We start from the raw sequence: 23,582 nt of genomic DNA, 5'->3' as shown, positions 1-23,582 counted from the left end.
TTTGAGTGCATATGCCTTTCAGTTCGAGAACTACAGCCCCCACAACCCCTTGCGCCAGTTTTTTCCCCCCAGGCTTTTCAGGGTGGGGAGAACGGAAAGAGGCTGCTGTCTCTATGCTGCTTCCTTAAGAGTTTTAGCAGTCTGCCTTTTAGAGGAAGAGGGGAGGGGGCTGTGGATTGCTGCCGAGGCTGAGTTCCATACTCGCTCGGCGATTGGCCAAGAAGGCACGTGAGGGAAGCAGCTCGGAGTGGTGAGCGTGTCCTCTGCCACCCCCCCCCCAAGACAGCGTTTTTTTGGTTCCATTTGTTTTTATTTTTTTAAAAAAACTCGGGCTGCCTAACGACTGGGCGAGCGCCCTGCAGCCTCTCCTCTCCGTTGCTAACAAACTCCGCGGCCCTAGCAACAGAAGGCCGCTCTCTCCACCGGCCCCGGCTTTTCAGTTTTTTTTTTTCAGGCTTTTCAGGGTAGGAAGAAGGGAAAGAGGCTGCTGCCTCTATGCAGCTTCCTTAAGAGTTTTAGCAGGCTGCCTGTTAGACGAAGAGAAAGAGGGGAGTGCTGTGGATTGCAGCTGCCGAGGCTGAGTTCCATACTCGCTCGGCTATTGGCCAAGGAGGCGCGTGAGGGAAGCAGCTCGGAGTAGTGAGCGTGTCCTCTGCCAACCCCCCCCCCCCAAGACAGCGTTTTGTTGCTCCGTTTGTTTTTATTTTTTTATAAAAAACCCGGGCTGCGTAACGACTGGGCGCGCGCCCTGCAGCCTCTCCTCGCCGTTGCTAACCAACTCCGCGGCCCTAGCAACAGAAGATCGCTCCCCCCACTGGCCCCGGCTTTTCAGCTTTTCCCCCCAGGCTTTTCAGCCTGCCTTTCGGAGGAGGAGGCAGAGGGGGGGGGCTGGGGATTGCGGCGGTCTCGGCCTCGGCCTCCTAACATTCCTCTCACCTTTGTAGTGAGTTGTTCTGTGAGAGGCTAAAGTAAATGAAGTTGTACTTCAGGCTCCAGGAGCGCGGCAGTGGCGTCTCCTGCTCTTCCACGTGGGTGCTCCACGGACGGGCTGCTCTGTGCTGTTCCTGGGCCGCTAGCCTTCGAGACTCGGCTTTCAGCGGAGACAGCAGCAGCGTGGCCTCCCTCCTCAGCCTCCCCTCGTCCTCTGCAGCCCCAACATTCCGATTCAACCGCCCCGCTTAAACTGCCGACGCTGCTCGTGACCCGATCTCTCTCCATCCAATCCCTGTGTCCCTGGGGCACATGCTCAGTTGCGCAAACCCAGAGACACACGGACTGGACGCAGAGACACTTGCATTTTATATATATAGATGACCACCAACTGCAACTAAAGCCACATTCATTCCAAGCAAATGGGTCCAGGCTAACAAAACATTTGCATTGTGTAATGACACAATGTATCTGTGATACATTGTTGATAGGGAAAAGGAGGAGTTGGGGCTATGCTACATATAACTAACAGTTTTAGTAACTGTGATACTATTCCAATTCCCATAAGTATAACTGGCAAAAAGTGTTTATAGAGCGGCTTCAAGCTAAACCAACCACCCAAGAGCTGTATGCAAGAGCCAGTCTTACAAAGACAATGAAATTTGTAAAGCACATCACATAAACACTACAGATCCATTCACTGAAGCTTACAAAATTAATGTACTTCATGGTTAGTTTTTAAAAAGTTAGATCTGTGTATTACTAAAGCACAGCCCTTTTTTTAAAAAAAAGATTAAAATTTGATGTATAAGAAAAAGAAGCATTTGAAATGAAAAAGTGTACACATAAACTTCAGTTTGATCTGTAAACAATACAACACACTATGTACAAGAAGCTTGGAATACCTTACTGCAATATTCCAGATTTTAGACAGCCCTGGCCATGAGGCAGCCATAGGTCTTGCACAGTGTGACACTGGAAGTCAGTTCTCACTCTACCAACTAAGGAACATTTTTATTTTTATTTTGAAAAAAATGGAATTTATTTTTCATCTTGTAGTCAGATACACACTTCTGATTACAAAATATATGAAAGCTTCACTGAAAACAAATGGTGCACGCTGGGTGAGACTTAGACAGGCATTCCATTAAAAAAAACAAGGAAGCACTTCTAAGGCGATTGATCCTAATTCCAATTAGCTGCAGCTAATATAACCAATGGCCAATGATTATGGAAGCTTTAGTCAAAAGTATCTGGATAGCATGCAGTTGGGGAAGACTGCAACATACCCTTTTCTCTCTCAAAACATATAGTATTGTGGGAGCCAAATCCTTTGCCTGCTGAAATTGCAGCTCAATTACACCTGTTCAAACTCCATACGTGCACATTTCCATCTATAACCCCCATCATCTGTTCAGAGAAGTCACTTAAAAATAGACTACATACATTTCTCCATAGCGACCCCATTTTTTAAAACACTTTTCAGATACAGGAAGCTCTTGATTACTTTTTGGTTTGCTTCAACTCTTGAAAACAAGCTGGAACAGTACATAATTTTTATGTCATGTATAAAATCTCCATCTTCGAACCAGACATTTAAGATAAAGGTACTCATGAACCATGTAAACAATTTATCATTCAACAAAACTCAATTAGTTCAAGCAACTAATTCATTCTCTAGAAATAATGTGGCCCAAACAAAAATTGTGGAATTATGCAGTGTGAGCTCCTCTGTATCTGTTAGAATAAGCTGCTTGCTTATGCTGTGCAATTTCCTGTTCCCCAAAAACGATTAAATACAATGTGCCTTTTTCTTATCTCTTCCTGCCCAGCCAAGTCAAAAGGTATAGCTCTGTGTCATACCTGATATGCCACACAAAACCAGTCAAGTCTCTCATACTTAAAATCACAGCAGTAATGGAACAGTACAGGATATTTCATTCAAGGTCAGGAAGGAAATAAGATCAAGATAATAACTTCTGACTGTGTGATTCCTTCACCTTCTCTTTTTATAAATATTTTTTTTGAAAAATGTTTTTCAGGCTACTGATGCCTGCTTGTGGTGAGATCAACTAAGCTCCTGGCTACCAATGAAATCAGCTGGGGGGGGGGGGAACACCACATAAACAATGATATAGCACCAGTAAGTGCTTAAATGAACCAAGTCTTATGATTCTATATTAATGAGAAAAATATGGGAAAGTTAACAAAATAAGAGATGCTTACCTTGGCTCACCTGATGGTTCAGAGTTTTTGATACAGTTTCCACGCTCCTCAGAGCAACATTAGAGTGAAGACAAATTCCTCAGGTTGCTGCCAATGAACAGTCTCAAGTTCCACACAGTCTTAATCTTCTGCATATGCAGACATGTAGATTTCCCCCCTGAGGATGACTATAATGTCCTCAAATTCTTTAAGAGTCATAAAACAAAAGAGAGAGAGAGAAGAAAGACAGAAGGCGTGGCGTTAAATTCTAGGGTCACTTGTTTGGCTGATTCAGAGCAGAATGTAACACAACACTTGATGGGAATGAAGTGTCATGCAGGGAGAAAAAGCCTGACAATCCATCACCCTTTGAGGGAAATCTTTGAATTCAAGAATTGTGGCGCATGTGTTATTCTGCCTTCTCTGTGATACTAAATTAGGAAATTGACGTAAGCTAAAATGATGTGCTTTATTATAATTGGGGCTGGTCACCGTAAGATGACAATGCTAGAAAACATTTAACTAGAGCATTCAATGCAAATTGCTGCATATTGCTCAAACGGCATGGTTCAAATTAAGAATCAAACTAGAATAACTAAACCGGAGTGAACCACTTCTACAACAACTTCCATTTGAAAAAAAAACAATATAGTGTAGTTATTGTGACACTTTTTTGAGGCAATAATAATCACAATGCATAGGGAAGACTGAAATAGAATCTTTATAGAGAGAATCCTATAATGCAGTCGGCGGAATTGTAAGGGGAAGGCAAGCAGATTAGTATTTGCAGAACTCGCCAATTTAACAGCCAAAATAAGGGACCTCTTATGTTCTTATATTCTTATGTGATTGCTATGGAGCCATTTTTCACATATATAATTCCCCCTAGTGGGCTTCTTAAGGGCTTTCCAAATTTATTTCTTTATAGTAAATAAACAGCCACAGCCCCTCATTTTGTTGTAGATCTCATATATGCAAAGTTCAGAATTATTGGAATATGAAATGACGAACTCGTAATGTTTAGGTATATACACACTGAACATCATTTGCCAGTCAACAGTTCCCTAGATTGTTTAACAATCCATTTTGCAGACTGTTTGCTTAGCTCAGTGTGAGCTATGATTAGTTCCAGGGCTGCACCAAAAAAGATGGAATGTTAAGGCAATAAAATATGGTTCAACCCTAATTACAAATCAATTTACAGTGTTTCTTTGCAGAGTGGGGGTGGTGAAGAGTTATCTCATTATGCTTGTAACTGCTAATTCTGAATCAACCTGAGAAGAGTTCACTAATCAGAGATCCAAGACTCAGTTTTGTTTTTTTCTGGAAGCACCATAAGCAGCATAGACTCTTCCCTGTGATGAGTAGCAGACAGCATAGTGGGGTCTTTGGCATCTTTGGCATGACCCTGATGCAGTTCCATCCCTCCAGCAGTAGGCTGGAATAGATATGCACCCAATGCCTGAGCCAAAGTTCCACCTACACCTGTAATGAATAAAGTGGTGGCCATTCTTAATTCCAGATCATTTACAGACCATGCATGGCCAAACTTGGCCCTCCAGATTTTTTTGGGACTACAGTTCCCATCATCACTGACCACTGGTCCTGTTAGCTAGGGATGATGGGAGTTGTAGTCCCAAAACATCTGGAGGGCCAAGTTTGTCCATGCCTGGTTTATACTCTCTCACTTCACCACAGTCTTAGAGCGGGGAGGGGAGGCACAGTGACTGGGACCACAAAGCAAACCTCTAGCTCCTGAGTACAGGAATAAAGCTTCCTTCAGTCCTTGCCATTACCAGCAGAGTAATCTATAAAGTGAATGCCAACCATATTTCCAGCGTATACACTCAGTACAGCGAAATTTTCATTCTTCACACAAAAAAGTAAAAAATCGTTCCCATCTCTCACCAGATAAAGCAGGATCCACAATCCACAGTATAATCACATCACAGCTGTGGTCAAGCAGGGAAGTGAACATAAAAAATTAAGAACAGCTTTGGTGGATCAGGCTTGGCTGGTCTAATTCACCTTCTTTAAAAGACTAAGTTGTTGACTGGTATTCCATTTTCTCGTTTTATAAAAATTATCACAAAAATAAATTCACACGACCAATTTAAAGCATCAAATCATTGACCGACCCCTCCTTCCCCCCTTTCTGTGGTTACTTATCTTTTTACCTCTGCATTGGTTAATTTCTGTTTTGTAACGTGGCTGGCCAAACTACTAAAATGGGCTTAATAAAGCATGCAAACTGGATTAATGAAAAACTCATAGAAAGCAAATGAATTAACTTTGCAGCAGGCGTTACATTGAATGGTTATAAAGATGCTGTGTGGTTTAATCACTAGATGGCACTGGAGTTAACTGTGGAGACAGGAGCAGGTGGGTAGCCGTGTTGGTCTGCCATAGTCAAACAAAATCGAAATTCTTTCTAGTAGCACCTTAGAGACCAACTGAGTTTGTTCCTGGTATGAGCTTTCGTGTGCATGCACACTTCTTCAGATACCCATCTGAAGAAGTGTGCATGCACACGAAAGCTCATACCAGGAACAAACTCAGTTGGTCTCTAAGGTGCTACTAGAAAGAATTTTCGATTTTGTGGAGACAGGAGTAACTCATGGCTATGTTTGGGGAATTTACACCCATCCCTTAATAGTGTATTGTAGCTGATCAGAAACTAGTGAGACCTGGAAGCCTGAATTGTTGTTTTTGCTACGCTGAAAGCAACAATAGACATAACTAGAGAGAACAAACATTTAGTACAGCTGTGGGAAACCTGTATTCTTTCAGATCCTGTTGGACTCCATCTCCCGGCCCCAGCCAATATGGCTAATGGTCAGGGATGATGGAGTTGAAAATCCAGGTTTGTCAAATTCAGATGGTGTAGCAACTGTAGCTGATCCACATTTTGAATCCTTGTAGCTAAAGCCTCTGAGGCTGCTTTGGTTGTATCTGTTGATATGAATTCAAGGGAAGCAATGTTTGTTTATTGAGGTTTTAAAATCTGTGCCCATTTTTCTGAGAGATCCTTGCCGTGTTGCTGGAACAGCAATTTCCCTTTGAATCAACGCAGCTATGTCACCTCCCTGTGCAAGAGGTTGCTCAGCTGCTAGCAATATTCCCTCTGTCGTTGCCACAACTTGAGCAGGTAGGAAGAGACTGCAAGCGTTCTTAATGGAGTGGGGAATGGACTGTGCCAACACTATGGTCAGTGAACACCTTCTCCTCACCCCATAGGGGAGAGCACTGACAACCCATTGGTGTATGGCCAATGCCTCCCCTCAAAAAATCCCTTTAACAGGGAACCCTGGGATCGCTGGCATGGGGGGGGGCATGAGTCACCGCTTCACGCCCCCCCCCCATTGAAGGAAGATAGACTAAAGGATTTCACCCAAGGCCTAAAAACCACCAAAGTTGTGACGTTTTGCTATGGGGAAGGCAAAACCTGCCAATGCAGGGAAATTCCTTCCCAGTCCCTCAATGGCAACCATCAAAGACCACAGCAGCGCCCACATAGCTGTAAAGAAGGAGGTTAAACTTCAAAAGAAGGCATGAACTGAGGGAGGGCAAGGTGGGGGAAGTTCTGGAGCCGACTGAGGACTAACAGGTAAGTTACACCCCCTATTGTAAGTGTGGGGCGGTCCTGACTCTACCTGGCCAACCCCCTTGGCAACGCCCCCCCCAGCCGGGATTGGCTAATTGTCAAGGCTAGGCAGGAACCTCCAGGTACCCAGCTCGGGGGTGGTGGTGAAGCCAGCTACCCTTGCCAGGAGTCTCGTAGTCCCGGGGGCTGCACGTGAGCACGCAAAAGCCACCCCCCGTTAATCTGGGGAGCGGTCATTCTTGCTCCATCACACTGTTGACTCATGTTAAGCTTGTGGTCCACTAAGACCCCTAGACCCTTTTCAAATGTACTTATGGCAAGCAAAGTGCCCCCACCCCATATTATATTTGTGTAGCGGGTTATTCCTGCCTAAGTATAGAACCTTGCATTTGTCCCTATTGGAATTCATTTTGTTAGTTTGGGCTCAGTTCTCCCATCTGTTATGTTCATCTTAACTACTGAGTCAGAGAGATATCCTGTACTTAAGCCCACTGATTTCAGTAGACTTACTTCAATTTTTAGTAGCACTGAATATCACCCTCAGTCACTTGATGGCACACAACCACGCTTCCCTCTTGGTCCTCAAGTTCTCACAGCATAGGTAATTATAAAAGCCACTGCTCTGTTCTCTCTTGGGCCCATTTCATGTATACATCCATGCAAGCCTAAGTTTTCTACGAGGTATATAGTCTACAGCAGGTTTCAGAAAGTCACAGCCCTTTTAGTGTATTCCCTATGTAATTCACATCTCCATCCAAACCAAGAGATTCCTTCCTCTCCCAAGAGCTTGTTCCCCATACCAGATTATTCAGGAAGGCTCCCTGATCCTCCAGAGAGGCATTTTGAGGGAGCAAAGATAGCTGCAGGTATAAGATAGAGCCATGAATGTTTCCTTCTGTAAACATTCTTCTGCTCACTTATTTTTGTCAAGAAAGCAAATTTGAAAATAACACTGAAATCTCCCCCACTGCACCAGGAAAAAGGTCCAGCCATATGCTATTAATCACATTGAGTCATCATTAAACATAAAGAATACAAGTGACTCTGTCGCTTTGTTGTTCTGCGAAATCTTCTCCTGCACCCGAATGGCATAAAAAGGTGAACCTCCAGTCCTAGGAAAGAGCAGATAATTAAACTCTCCATGAAATTGGCAACAAGTAATTGGAAAGTTTGATGGCTCTAGTTGCTTGGCAGGTCAGACTTTTCTGTAAAATTAATTAATTAAATTATGACTTTGCCCTGCAAGAAAATGACAGGAAGGGGCATGGATCTACAGATATGAATCTAATGAGGTGCTGCAATTCTGCTTTCTTTCTTCCTTTATGTCATTAAGTACACCCCAAAGGTGCCTTGATACAATGAAATAAAGACACGGGCTAATGGTGCTCATTAATTTGATTTCATTCTCACCAGTTTCATGCATATGCCTTCTTCCCAAGAGAGAATGCACTCCTACACTGATGAGGAACAGGTATGCTCGCTTTTAATTAAAAATTAAATCTTAGAAGTGTTCTATGCATAAATGTAGAAAAGTCAATATGCACATGGATAGGGGTGGCTTAGTAGACACTAGGCACTTGGACTTTCCAAAAGCTTTTGATAAAGTCTCTCATAAAAGACGCTTTAGTAAGTTTAGTAGTCATGGGATTAGAGTACTAGTCAAAAAAAGGATCATAGAAGTCTCACAGAATAGTAGTATTGGAAGGTACCCAAAGGATCATCTAGTCCAACCCCCAGCAATGCAGGAATATGCAGCTGTCCCATATGGGGATCAAAACTGTGACCTTGGCATTATCAGCACCATGCTCTAACCAGCTAATGGAGCCATAATGACTTCAGGAATCAGAGTAGGAACAAATTATCCGTTCTCACAGTGGAGAGATGAAAGAAGCAGGGTTGCCCAAGGATCTGAATTGCTACTGGTGCTTTAAAAGTTTTTCATAAATGATATGGATTTAAGTGTACACAGTAAGATTGCTGAGTTTTCAGGTGATATCAGATTGTTCAGGGGAGTAAAAACAAAAAGGGATTGCAAGGAACTTTGAAAGCATCTCCCCCAAATAGGCATTAAAATGGTTAAGTGATGCATATTTGTGAAAAAAAAATCCTAACTTCACATATATGTTAATGGAGTCTGAATAGGTAGTGAATGACCAGAAAAGAGATCTTGGGATTGTGGTGAATATGTTAATGAAAATGTTGACTCAGTGCTGTTGCAACTGTCAAAAAGGCAATTTCATAATGGCAATTATACAAATCTCTATTGTCACCACACTTGGAATACTTTGCGTAGTAGTAGTAGTTTGTTTGTTTGTTTAATTTCTATACCGCCTATACCTGAAGGTCTCAGGGCGGTTCACATAAAGTTCTAGTTGCCTCAGCTCAGAATGGATACCCACATTTTCAGATGAGAAATCTTATTTGCAAAGTTGAGTAAACTTAGCATTCACATCCAATCAAGAAGCAACATGGGTTTTGCTAAGAAACTATCTCTGAGGTGTGTGAGAGGGGGGGGGGGAGGAGGGGAGAGAGAGGGTTAGGGGGAGAGAAAGAAATTGCTAATGAGCCTTATAAACAATTAACAATACCAACCTAAACACCAACTGAATTGTGGAAGAAAGTAAACTCTGCTTAACTTTTCTGATAATGATACTCATGTGAAGGGGTTTCATACCAAGGCTAGCTGCATGCCCCTGATGTCTACACACTGCGGATTTCATATTTGACATAGTTTTCTGCATGTTTTCCACATTTATCTCAGACTGTAAGACACATAAATAGAACTTGTCGGCTTTAAACCTCATGAGATTTAAACCATTATTAGCCTCTCGCCAGGTAATCAGAGAAGTAATTCTTAAAAGAACCCCTCTTTTACAGCTATGACAGAGTTGGTTCTTAGCCAGAATCTCATAAAAGCTTACGGTACCTTGTGGTGAACTCATTTTGAAGATCTGCCCAAAAGTATCACATGTAGAAGGCCGCTGGATGTCAAGCTCTTTTGAGCATTTTGCTCTATACTTGTCCTATTTTTGCATTTGGTCAAGAATAGCATTTCCCCTCATAATGTCAGGTCTTGCTCTTCATTCTGACATCCCTTGTATATCCTTGTTGGGGGTCTTCTAGCACTTTACCTTGCTACACTATTTCAGAGATACATGCAGCTATTTAAGTCTGGCTGTTAAAACCTCTCAGCAGTATGTTCATGAGGAAAAGGATTTCCATTGTAAGAATCAGACAAGGTGTTTGAAGGAATTCATCTTCCTTACTATAAAGATACTCTCACCTACTTTGTACAGCAAACAACAAAAAGGAGTGGAGGAATGGTGTGATCAGGCTTAACTTGAACCTAGTTTAGTTTAGTTTAGTTTAGTTTAGTTTAGTTTAGTTAGTTTTTTACTCTGGGACAAGGGGAACAGGCAGGCAAGCCCATAACCACCTTTATCACAAAATGATGATGATGTTGATGCTATACTGGTGTGCTCAAGCAAAACTCTGACCATGGCAAGGGGGTGACAAGGCATAGTCACATTGCCAGGGCCCTATCATTAAGTATACATTTCCCATAACTTTTCTGTCTTTCAAGTTTTACCAGTTCATATTTTCCAAACTCAGAAAAGAGGGACATATTACTGGGTTTTGGGGGGGGGGGGGTTGTCCCTCCCAAAACTGTTTTTGGTTGTGTTTTGAAATTGCAGTGTTTTAAAAAGTTTTAGATGGATAATAATAACTGAGACTAATATGAAAGTAGACGAAAGTGCATGCTACACAATGCAGGGAAAGGAACGCATCCTTTAATCTGTAGAACAGGAGCATTTAGAACCTCTGCAGTAGGAAATACTTCTTTTGAAATGCGCAGCCAGCTCTTCACGGCTGATTAATACCAATGTGTTTGCAATTGATAACTAAAGGTGGGACATGAAAATTAGGATTTCCATAATTGCATCCCCCACTACTTTCCTGTCATATTTGGTGTCCCATGCTATGTTTCAAACTTAAGAGCATCCAGCGTAAAAATGATTCAGCAAATGAACAACTCCAGTGGACAGCTAAAAAAGCAGCTCAGCTTCTCTTCCGCATGATTCATTACAGTCCTAGGTGTTATTTGACTAATTAACCCTTCACTGCTCTTTCCCTTGTAAATAACAAAAGTGCGTTGAGGAACCACATAAAATGCTCACCCCTTGGATAAAACTAATGACAAAAACAGATCAGTAGGCATCTAAAGCCTCCAGTGTCACAAATTATCTGCAAGCAGTTCATAACAGAGCTGAACAAACTAACTTTGAACATAAAACTTGTTTGCTAACATTTGGAGGCTTTTTACTTGGCTATTCCTTTCAAAACAAAAAAGTTCTGAAAGCATATCAAATATAAAGAAATCAATGTAGAACTGTAATGCTGCATGCTTTAATGTCAGTAGTTAGCATAAATGTTTTTCAAGGAGCAAACTTTTTTTCCTAGCCACTCACCCTTGAACAATCAGATACAGCTAAAGAGAAGCCTACAGCAATGTATCTGCATAGTAACTACTCCAGACAATTCGGAGCAACACTGAAATAAAGTTTACTGACCCAGATTCATCTCAGATGTAACTTCTGACTTCAGCATGCTTTTCCCAGGAAAAAAAATAATGTGCCCATAGGGATAATGTTCTTTCAAACTGCAATGCTATTACAACTTGTAGAAATGTCAATGAATGCATGTTCAGTAGACAATAGCTGCTAAGTTGGTCCCAAAGATTAAGGACTAAAAATAGGCAAAGTGATGTATTAAATGGAATAAATTATTTGTTTTCGGAACATACAGTGTCATGACCTCAGGGTCAAACAGTGGCCAAGACACTGAAACAGAGGCTGCAGAGTCCCTAGCTAAGGAGTCAGAATGGGTTCTTGGCTCTAAGCCTGATGTCGATGAACAGGGAGCCACTAACCCAGAGTTGGCAGGTGAGAGTCCCACAGTTACAAAGGCTCAGAGACCCAGAACTGGGATGCTCATTGCCCTTCTGCTGGGCCAAAAGAATCAAGTGTCTCGCAGACTGTCTTGTGAGTCCAACAGCACAGGGAGTGTAGCAGGTGGCAGGTCAGAAGTAGGACTCGCCAGCAGCCAGAGGGATGACTCTTTAAGGACTGTGCTTCTCACAAAGGGGGTGCAGTCTAGGAGATATGAAGAAACAAGATCTGTTTTCCTTTCCCCTCCCTGAAGTATCCCTCTGCTATGTAATTCAAGAGCCCCAAATCTTAGCATGTTAATATAGTGGACAGTGATAGAGTTCTGGAGCAAGAATCACCAAGCTATAGGGGCCTGGTAAGCACATTTGCAAACAAGAGAAACTGTATTGGGCACCACACACACACACAAGCACACAGTGCAACATTTCCTATTGGCTACAATAGTGTCACGAACACTTCTGCCCAAGGGATAGAATCACAGCAGGAGTTAAGAAACAGCAGCTGTTCGCCCACTTCCCCTTGTCTTAGCAATGACAGGAATGCAGAGCAGCAGTTAAGAGATAGCGGGCTGGAGAGAAGTCAACTCTCCCAAGAAGCACAGAAAGGCTTCGAAAGCAGGAGAGAGCATATTTCTTCGCCAGAAGAGGAGGCAGTTAAGCCTCTGAGTCCAGACATATGGGAAAGGTTTTGAACAGGAGACAAACCAATAAACGGAGGGGTCACAGATTCAGGATATTCTGCAGAACCAGGAAGCATTCCTCAGAAGGGTCAACTGACTCGTGAAGTGAGAAGGCTCCGGTAGAGCCTCTGAGATTGTTTGTTTGTTTGCAATAAATCTTCAAGTTACAGTACTTACGACTTGAGTGCTATCTTATCGAGACGGCAGCCTGGGCTCCTGAGAAATAAAATGCTTCTTTCAAGCAGTGGGGCAGGCAGTGAAAGGAGACTTGGGCAGGCTTGGCGGTGTCCCAGCTGCAGCAGGCCTAGGAGGAGGGTAGTGGAGAGCAGGCTGAGGTGCCAAGTGCAGCCCTTTCCCGGCTGCCTCTCCTTGGCCATGCAGCCAAGTAACTGGCAGGTCCCGGGACAGCAGGAGGCTCTCCTCTCCATGCTCCTGCCATGGGGTGCACACCTTACTCAAGAACACACTCTGGGAGGGAAGTCCCAGGGAAGGACTGGAATGGGCTGGGTGTCCCTTCACTGACTGTGTGGAGAAGGAAACGCCACTGCAGCCCCGAAGGCGCGGTTCAGGCGTGGCTCGCCTCCGTGCAGGTCCAGAAGGCGGCAGTCACATGACCTTGGCGAGAGAGCCTGTTGTGGGGGTGCCGGGTTGTCTTCTATACAGGCATTTTGTAAGGACTGGCGAGATAAGGTATGCAAAGTGTATTGACCTATGTAGTGAAAGTGCTGCATAAATAATAATATTGGTGCAATTGCTTAATACACAGAAAAGGTTTGCCATGCAATGATCCATTATATAATCTAATGGGTAGTAGTTAAAATCACATATATCATCAGTTCCTGAAATAATTTGCTTGATTACATTTATTGCAGAGTATTTTTTTCATGTTTTTGTAATGATGAGGAAAAACAAATGTACATCTACACAGTTGGTATCGCCATAAGCTGAGCTCATTTGCTGTGGAAACCTAAAGTTTAATTGCTTGATTTAAATTTGGCTAGTAAAAAATGCATACTGAAACATTACTCTTTTAATTATATTAATTTATAACCAAAGAGCGAAATTTACAAAGACAATAAATTAATTATTTATTTGCCCATTACAGCTGCATATATATTACCCAGTTAATTAGCTTCCTTAAGTCTCCCCCTATATACACACACACACACACACACACACACACACAAGCTTAAACACTGATTTATATAAAGAGTACACACTGCCTCCCTACACAATGCCCATTCCAGCTGGTTCCTTGCATTTAACTCAGCTATATGAATTAGGCTTCAATTCTATATACACTTAACTGGGAGTAAACGGGAGATACCGGTACTTCTGAATAGCTGCATATAAGGTTGTGCTGTAAAACAGTTTGACAAGGGGACACAGTCTTTGGAAATGTAAATCGTTTTGTCTCATCCAAATCCCAAAAGAACTCATTGCTCTAATTCCAAATATGCACCCCCAGATTTGCCATTATTTGCCAGCATTTTCCTCACCTTTCAAACTGTATGTCCAAATGGGCATCTGTGCTTATTTCCAGGGTCCTTAGGAAACTCTCTGTAAGACATTTCCTCAACATGGCTATGCAACCCCTGGACGGTTAAGTCCAATCGACTATGGGGTGCAGCACTTTCATGCTAAGATTGGCCGGCATTTGTCTGTGGAAGGACTTTTCCAGGTCATGTGACCAGGAAACTGCTTCTGGCGCACGGAACACTTTGACGAGTGTCAGAGTGCATGGAAACACTGTTAACACTGTTTACCTTCCCACGCAAATTTGAACTGCTGACCTTCTGATCAGCAAGCCCAAGAGATTCAGTGGTTTAGACTACAAGGCCACCTCCATCCTGTGTCTGTGAGGTAACAAAGGCAGGCAGAACATGAGACTGTGGTTTACCCTGGGCCTGCGGAGTGCAGCTGCAACAAAAATGTTGCACACATGAATGTAATACTAATGAAAAGCGGGATGTGGGTGGCGCTGTGGTCTAAACCACTGAGCCTCTTGGGCTTTCCGATCAGAAAGTCGGCGGTTCGAATCCCCACGACGGGGTGAGCTCCTACTGCTCTGTCCCAGCTTCTGCCAACCTAGCAGTTCGAAAACATACCAGTGCAAGTAGATAAGCAGGTACCCACTGCGACGGGAAGGTAAACAGCATTCCATGCGCTCTGGCACTCGTTGTGGTCCTCGATGCGTCAGTAGTTTAGTCATGCTGGCCACATGACCTGGAAAGCTGCCTGTGGAGAAACACTGGCTCCCTTGGCCTGAAGTGAGATGAGAGCCGCACCTCATTTTGCCCACCATCAAATGTTCTCAGAATAAGTCACATACTTTCTTATTAAAAAAAAAATGACAGTTGTTGAATTTCCATAGTGACACAGTAATTCTAAGGTAAGTGACTGCCATGACATGTGTTGAAGTGACAGCAGTTTTTTTTAATTATTATTTATAATTTTTGATTATAACAAAAAAGAAAACATTTCACAAGTCATTCAACAGTAATTCTAAAATCCTGAACCTCGACTTCCCTCCGCCTCTTTCTGCAGTTCCTTAAAATTATTTTAATCTTTCCCTGCATATCCCAAATTGTCTCAACCTATTTTTTTATCCATCTGTTATTATGGTGTGTTTTTTTTAAGAAACTGCAGGTTTTTACAGTAGTCCCGCTAATGTCTTGATCTGTTTGTAATTTGTTTGTAAATATTCAATAAACCATTTCCATTTCTTAATAAACAGTTTGTTGTCTTGATTTCTTATTCTTCTGGTAAGTTTCACCATTTCTGCATATTCCATTTATTTCTGCATGAAGTGGCAGCAGTTTTGCAAAAGATTCGTGTCTGCATCTGACCACAACAAGAGCCAGTCTGTCAGCCTTCTAATTAACACTCCAATGCAATTTCAAAAATTCATAGTGTACTGTAACTGAGTGCAACGTTTTCATTAATATTTTAGCTTTCAATCTCCATGAGCTGGATAGCTAAAATGTGCAATAAGTATTTATGTAGGGATCCTGAAGACAATAAAATCAGATTATTAATGGCTACAGAACAATTAGTGTTGCAATAATATGTGATGAAAAACTAATTTGCACATTGTCTGAAAAGATACTCGAATTCCATTTACCCAGGCCTTTAAATTTAGCTGACAGAGAAGCACTCTATTCCCATGGGTGTCTCTCTGTATAAACTACATCCCTGAATGTGCCTGGACAATTTGGAAGATTTAGCATCTCTGGTGTTACAAGACAGAACACAACTAAAGTGTTTAAGGGGAAATGGACATTTCCATAAAAAGTCATTATACAGATATGTACAATATTATGCTGGGCAAACAACAGATTAATGCACAAAACAAAACAATGTGAGAGTGATATAATAGTTACTGGCAACAGAGTACTGCAACAGGGTGAGATGTGGGTTCAAATCACCAGTCAGATATATAATCCTCTTGGCTGTAAGTCCTGGAAAACCTGTTTCCTGCCTTGCAGGCATTTTTCCACCTAGCCTGGGAGGGTAAGGCCCTGACTGACTGTTCTGAGTTCTTGATAGGTGGGATGAAAAGTAATGAATAAAATAAATTATATATAAACACTCACATTGTAGTAGGCCATTGTCTACTGATACTTAGGAACAGTGCAGGATTAAGCAAACATACTAGAGATAAGTGCATATAGCCCCTTTAGTTACACAGAGTTTCTACCCCAGGTTTTCAGATATTCATGGAAAACATGCTGCTTTGCCTGCATGCTGTTTTGAATCCCAGTTTTTACAAATGCCTGCATAAATATTTTTTTAAGTACTCAAAGACCAACTATGAAAATTAATATACATTTTAGTTCGTGGCTGGCACATGTCTTTTGGTATTATACATGTGCAATATCACTGGCTGGTCACAAATGCTTTTCAGCACTAATAACACATTATCTGTAATGCCTGCAGAAAGCAGCAGTGAAACCTCCAGTTTAATTTGAAGACCTTTTAACTGTAAGGATGAAACTGAAAAAAAGTTTTGGAAATTAGGAAAGAAGAAAGATTGTCAATTTCTTTTAGGAAAGAAGAAAGATTGTCAATTTCTTTACAGCCTTAGTGCATAATTCTTTATACATCCAATCACATACTTTTTCCCCTTACAACCAGTATCCACAGCAGTTTGAACATCCAGCTTTTGGATTTTTTCCTCCCCCTCCATGTAAACACGAAATATATTCAATCAGACATGATATAAATTGCATCTGGAATTCTGGTCCACTTGAACAGAACTGCAACATCCAACTAGGCAGATTACATACGTCCCTTTCTGTGCTGAGTACCCAAAGTTGTCTCACGCATCACAATATTCCCCCCCCCCCAATGCTTGTACTAAGACATGCAAACTTTCCTTATTCTGCTGTAGCCACAGTACACGCCAATAGGTAGCTTTGCTCCCTATAACTTTCAGATTCTCCATATTTAATATTTAATTACAGCTGGAAACATGGCCATTGTTCTGTTGCCTGGTCCAAGGGAAGAATAATCATGTTCTGAGCTATGGGGAATTTCAAAAGATCTTAGCAGAGAGACTTAAGGTATTCCTTACACATAAATACACTAAGTACACTTGAAACAAAATAGAAAAATAGAAAATTCTTTCCAGTAGCACCAGATCCTTAAATATAGTGAGGGAGTGGGGAGGGGTATTACTCAGAAGGGTGGTGGGAATGGGTGATCAGCTGATAGGTGTGGAAAACCTGTTGATGACTCTTAACGGCTGCAATTAGCCTTGCAGGGAAAGGCAAGGGGTGAGATGGCTAAAGATAGCTTTGTTATGTATAATGAGATAAGAATCCAATGTCTTTGTTCAGACCAGGTTTCTCCATGGTTTTAAGTTTGGTGATTAGTTACACCTATCAGCTGATCACCCATTCCCACCACCCTTCTGAGTAATACCCCTCCCCACTCCCTCACTATATTTAAGGATCTGGTGACTTCTGTTTCAGTGTATCTGAAGAAGTGTGCATGCACACGAAAGCTCATACCAAGAACAAACTCAGTTGGTCTTTAAGGTGCTACTGGAAAGAATTTTCTATTTTTCTATTTTGTTTCGACTATGGCAGACCAACACGGCTACCCACCTGGAATAAGTACACTTGAGATTGTTTCTGACACAACAGCTTTCCTTCACAGAAGCATAGCGTAATCACTCCACTGCGTTTCCCTAGCACAATCATGTAAACAAGAACCTGCCAAAGTCCAGAAAAGAAAAAAGGCATTACCGGTGGAAACAGTTTCCCCCCACCTCCTGTTTTTAAAACTTTGATAAAAGTTAAGCTATGGCTGGGCTGCAAGATCTGCAGCTGAGCTGCTGAGCACTTTGGAATCTAGTCATCGGCCCACGAATTGTGAAACTTGCAAAATGATTATACCACAAACAAGTAATCTTGCCATTATTCCAATGATCCAAAGTCAATACAGTGGTACCTCTAGTTGCAGACTTAATCTGTTTTGGGGTGCCGTTTGCACCCCGAAAAGTCCGCAACTAGAGCGCTTCTTCTGTGCATGTGTGTGGTGCGATCAAGTGCTTCTGCACGTGTGCGAAGCACGAAGATCGCTTCTGCACATGCGCGGGTGGGAAACCTGGAAGTAAACACTTCCAGGTTTGCCGCATTCGTAAGCTGAAAGTCCATAACAAGAGTGGAACACAACACACGGTATGACTGTACAACTAGCAGTCTGTTCAGCGCAGGTCCCTATGTTTGTGTTTGATGTTTGAAATAAGTTTAGCCAAAAGGCTGGTAAGTCCTAGCTATATTTTCAGATATGTTTTTCAAGAATTGCCCTCAGATCACCCCACCAACATCACTGCAATTGTATTTATTTATAATTGCAAAAGAGTTTATTGCATGTGATATTCTGCTGAATTACATGCTACTGCCACAGGCAAAAAGATATTCACTACAGAGGGGAGAGAGAGAGCACAGGAGCCTACTACTGTTCTTAAGATACTATGCTTTGAAAAGCAAAACTCATTGCACTTTTCTGTTCAGATTGAACAGAAAGCAGATTAGAAGCAGAAGTGCTGTTGGGTAGCTTTATTTTAGAAGGTGGAATTAAGTTTGTTTCATTCTGTTTTCATTACTGTTAGTTAGCTGCCTTGAGCCTCTTCAGAAAAATTGGTGGAAAACATAAATAAATAAATAAATAAATAAATAGCCAACATTTAAATATGGAACACATCAAATAAAAGGGACTACTAATGGAGTTACCAAGGTGTGCCAGCTGCAATTGCTGCAGTTAAAGGTGCAAGAGGTTGGATGGAAAGCAAGTTAATGGAAAAATGGATAACTTTTATTCTATTTTGGAATGAGAAAGCAGGGGATGATGTAAGGCCGCATTCCTTAAAGAAAATGTGACTACTGTACTGTATATATATATTCATGTAATAAATATTTGTAATCATAATAAAGCATTAACCTCTCAATTTGTTAAGAAGGAAAGCTGAACAAGACATTTCATAGAATCATAGAGTTGGAAGAGACCACAAGGGCCATCCAGTCCAACCCCCTGCCAAGCAGGAAACACCATCAAAGCATTTCTGACAGGTGGCTGTCAAGCCTCTGCTTAAAGACCTCCAAAGAAGGAGACTCCACCACACACCTTGGCAGCAAATTCCACTGTCGAACAGCTCTTACTGTCAGGAAGTTCTTCCTAATGTTTAGGTGGAATCTTCTTTCTTGTACTGTAGTTTGAATCCATTGCCTCGTGTCCACTTCTCTGGAGCAGCAGAAAACAACCTTTCACCATCCTCTATATGACATCCTTTTATATATTTGAACATGGCTATCATATCACCCCTCTTCTCCAGGCTAAACATATCCAGCTCCCTAAGCCGTTCCTCATAAGGCATCATTTCCACGCCTTTGACCATTTTTGACACATTCCAGCTTGTCAGCATCCTTCTTGAACTGTGGTGCCCAGAACTGGACACAGTATTCCAGGTGAGGTCTGACCAGAGTGGAATACAGTGGTACTATTAATTCCCTTGATCTAGATTTCAGGAACATTTGTGGTAATTGGGAGGTAAGTGACCATGTAATATATTGAATTTATTATCAACAATAAAGTTGATATGGTCCCAAAAGCCATGTCAGTATAGAGACCAGTTACAGTTGCCAAAACAGAATGCCTAGTTGCCATTTTTGGGCCAGATGGCCTGAAAGTCATATTTTTGAATATGACTTTTTGGTTCTTGAATTTTTTTCTGATTGTGCAGATAAAACATCACAGGTAGAATTCTACAGGATGTGTTGCTAGTGTGTGAAAACAGTCCATATCCAAGGATCACCAGCCATGCACCTCCAGATGGTGGAGACTTCAAGTGCCATCCTGGCGCCCAGGCATCTTCACTTGGTCACAAGTGGCCGACAGCTCTGTCCCCCAGAGAAATGTAACACAGTGAAAGTTTCAGATATAAAATGGGTTAATGTTGTGAAACTATTCCAAAATGCTAAAAGAATTTAAAAGAACACAGTGTTAAATTCACGGTGAACATTATTTTCTCACAGAAAATACTGATGACGTATTTTCTGAAAAGAAAACAAATACATGGTACCAAATTCAAAATACCTATACTCTGTAAGATCTGTTTTTCAGGCAGCCAGCAACCCCAATGTGTTCTTTACCAGCCACATTGCTTTTAGCCTTTTCTTTCTTGAATACTGTCATATCATCAATTTACCATTGAACAATTTGCATTTATATGCTTTAGCTTTGACCTCTCTTAAATCTCTGCCTTACTAATTGGATTTAAAGGCCATTTTCCTAACCTCTATTTACTCTTTATAACCCCATGAGACCTTTTATCATCTTTTTAAAGCTATGCCCATAATTATACTAATACTGGAAGATCAAAAGAAATTAACAAAGGAACATAGCTTAACATAGATTTGTGGGTGTAAGATAATTTGCTATACTCTGTCAGAAGGAAGAAGTGCAGAATACTCGGTTCAGGAACTGCTTTGACCGGCTTCAGGTCAATGAACTAATTTAAAAGGAGAAAGCTTTAAAAGAGTTCAGGGTATTTAATTCAATAGTAGCTCAAGAGCTGTCAGGTCTAGTCCAGAAACAGAGTCCTCAGAAGATGAAACAGACACTCCATAGGTTGAAGAAAAGCATGCCAATAATCTTCTTGTGGGGTTTCCTCTCAGTTGAGACCTGCTGGCAAACTCCTTGGGATTCTGTCAGATTCTACCATCCCCCATTCCTGATTCTCCCTATGAGACCAGCACTGGACTGTTTCCTGGCTTTGCCTCTGGATCACATTTGGACCAAGACTGAATTCCTGTGCTTGACCTAGGACTGCACCAGAAATTCTGCTTGTGTCAGTGTGTACTTTGGTGAGAGGCACAAGTATTGCCATTACCATACAGATTTATTTATACTGCATATTTATTTATAAAAGGTGTGTGTGCGTACACCCCCCTCTCCCTCCTCCTCATAAATTATCAGGGAAGTGTGTACAATATGCATACAATTAAAACTTGCTAATTCCTCCATCACTGTTGCTGTCATTTCTTCAAACTTGCTGATTCTTAACTTGTGCAGGTTGGGGCAGGTATTCCATGAAGATCATAGGCGCAAGAAACTGATGTTTGGGCAATTTTAATGACAAACCTATAAAGAAGCATATGCGAATCATCTGGAAGCCAGTGGTGAGAAATTCATGGGTTCAGGAGAGAGATGGAAAAAAATTCGGACAACAAGTTCACTACAGGACTCATAGGCTGTGTTGGACATCACAATACAAGAACAAATATTGTTCACAATACAGGACAAGCCTTGGGTTTGCATGCCTTTCTCCCTTGCCTTCCCTGGCATAACCATGAAGTGATAATCAGAAGCTTTAATTTTCCATTTTTAGTGTTGCATCTGAACCCTAAACTGTGATAAAAACTTAAGTTTTATTGAAACATTCTGGCTTCACAATGCGTTTTTAAAAGTTGGTGTGCTCCAAATAATGAGCCACGGTTTGTGGCAAACCTACGAAATTACAAGCTACTGTGAATTTAAAAAATGGAAGGAGAAGCTTCCAAATTTGTCATGACCACACTATGGAAGGAGAAATGGGAGAGTGCAAGAGTCCAAGCCTTGCACAGGTTAATTCTCATCACAATAAAATGTGGCTTGTAATGATAAGCCAAATGCAGTCTGTACAGGCAAGCCCTTTCAGGTCTGTGGCTAGAATTGTTCTGCATGACTATTGTCTAGTAGCATGAAAGAAAAGTAAGAAAGCTTGACATTCTAAAAAATTATAGATGCGGGGGATCTCTGCTTAGAAGACAGCTGGAGTGCTACTTACGTGAGCATTTAAATTCTCATATAAATAAGCTCTACACAGTCCAGAATCTATTTCTATCAGTGGGATTCACTAGTATGGAAATGAATGCTGGAAATAGAAATTTATAAACTTAGTCTGATGAAAAAAAATTCCCTGGCTCCTATTAAATTATGCCAAAACAACACCCCCCCCCCCCCCGTTTTCTAAGGGCACACTATTCTTTGAACAGTTTCTCTAAGACTGAGAAATGTCAAGGGGGCAGAAGAAGTCAGGCACTATCTAGTATGCGTTACACAATTTAAGCAGCACCTGCATTCAAATATTGCACATAAATATGTACGTAGAATAACATGCTTGTTGCATATGAAGGCAGATGTAATACTTAAGTGTGAGAACTCTCTATAACTTAAAAATTTGAAAATATGGGACAGGCCTTTTTATTGTACATTCATTAAAATGTAGTATGGTTGGCAGGGATTAGCAAAAACTGAGTCAGGGAAATTTGACACATCCACCTCCAGCATTCTTAATTGATTGCTCAGGACAACAAACAAAAAGTATCCCTTTTACCACCAGCAATGCATGCTGCCCTACTAGGGTTATTCAGAAGGTGGTGTTTTGTTTGTTTTTTTTGGTAAAAGAACTACAACAGGGATGGAGAATCCAGATGATGCTGGAATCCAATTCCAATTAGCATTATAGTGTCACAGTGGTAAAAATGCTCTCTCATTTATGTGGTATTTTTCTATTTTTTAAATATAGAAATATACAGGTTCACCTCTCCTAAATATTAGAGAGAAATAAGGACTTTATTCCCTATTTTTACTGTTCAAAACCACTTCTACTCCTGCAGCTTTTTCATTCTTAGGTTTGCAAAAACCTTTTCCTAGTTATCTTTCAGCTTGCCAAGAATTTTACCTCGTGACTTTGATTGTTGACTATACCCTGCAGCGACTGAGAGAGAAAAAACAAATATATGAATCAAATTACACTGAACGGACTCATCCATTCTATTTGATTCATGAGGTAGCCTTTCAACTAGATAGGCAATGTCTTTTTTCCACTTTTGATATTTCCGTTTACTTTCATTAAATTGATAGACTCTGTAGATCTGTGTTGTCGTTCTGGCATCTAATTCCCCCATCCCACTCTAATTCCCCACCCCACCCTGCAGGATCATGGTGACTCCAAGTCCCCCAGACATTAGCAACACTTCTGAAGGAAATACATTGTTGAAGTTTACAAGGTTTTTTTTAGTAAGTTCATGCAAAGGATATTAAACTTTTCTACTTTGGTTGCAGAAGCATTTTTTTTTAAAGGAGAAACTGGTGGGATCAATCTGTAGCAACATTAAAATGACAAGGATGTCTTTATGGACAGTTCTGCTTTACCAACGGATACAAAAGGAACTAGAAGCATTTGCAGTCATGCACCAGTTAGCACAAGGAAAGTGCCATGCATCAACAGAGAGAAATTGCTCTCAGAGCTGATAAAAGGGGTGCCAACAGCATTTGGACTGCAATATTTAGCTTTTCCCAACACTTTTTGATTGCTGTCTGAAGCCTGAACTTTGAAAGGCTACTGCAATCAACGAAAGGCAGACATTTTAACAGAAAACTAGAAAAAAGAAGCAAGCAGCCAGAAGTGGGGAAACAGTCGCTTGTTTTCAGTTAGACTGCATTCAGACAGCACTTTATTCTGTTTTCCTAATGTTTCCTTACTGATAATTTCTGTGCTTTGTGTGATCTTTCATATGACATAAAAGCCATTTCTGGAAATCTAGTGGAGAGTAGTGTCATTTCCAAGTTAATTTGTCTCCAGAAAAAAACACTGGTTGCAACCCCAGTAACTCAGAAGAGGAAAGTTACAGGTCTGCCATAGTAAAATAATAATAATAATAAT

At 41.4% G+C, this 23,582-nt stretch overlaps 1 long non-coding RNA gene across 1 annotated transcript in view; it reads right to left on the bottom strand.

Moving 5' to 3' along the window:
* Positions 1-3,161: 3,161 nt before the first annotated feature.
* The window catches only part of LOC117041498, a 125,711-nt gene continuing 105,290 nt past the window's right edge, over positions 3,162-23,582 (bottom strand). Inside the window, exon 3 of the long non-coding RNA XR_004425983.1 lies at positions 3,162-3,341. This is a non-coding gene — a long non-coding RNA (uncharacterized LOC117041498). The remainder of the gene's footprint in view (positions 3,342-23,582) is intronic.

Source organism: Lacerta agilis, chromosome 2 (genome assembly GCF_009819535.1).
Source record: "Lacerta agilis isolate rLacAgi1 chromosome 2, rLacAgi1.pri, whole genome shotgun sequence".
NCBI classification, from domain to species: Eukaryota; Metazoa; Chordata; class Lepidosauria; order Squamata; family Lacertidae; genus Lacerta; species Lacerta agilis.
This window is presented reverse-complemented; position numbering and strand designations above follow the sequence as displayed.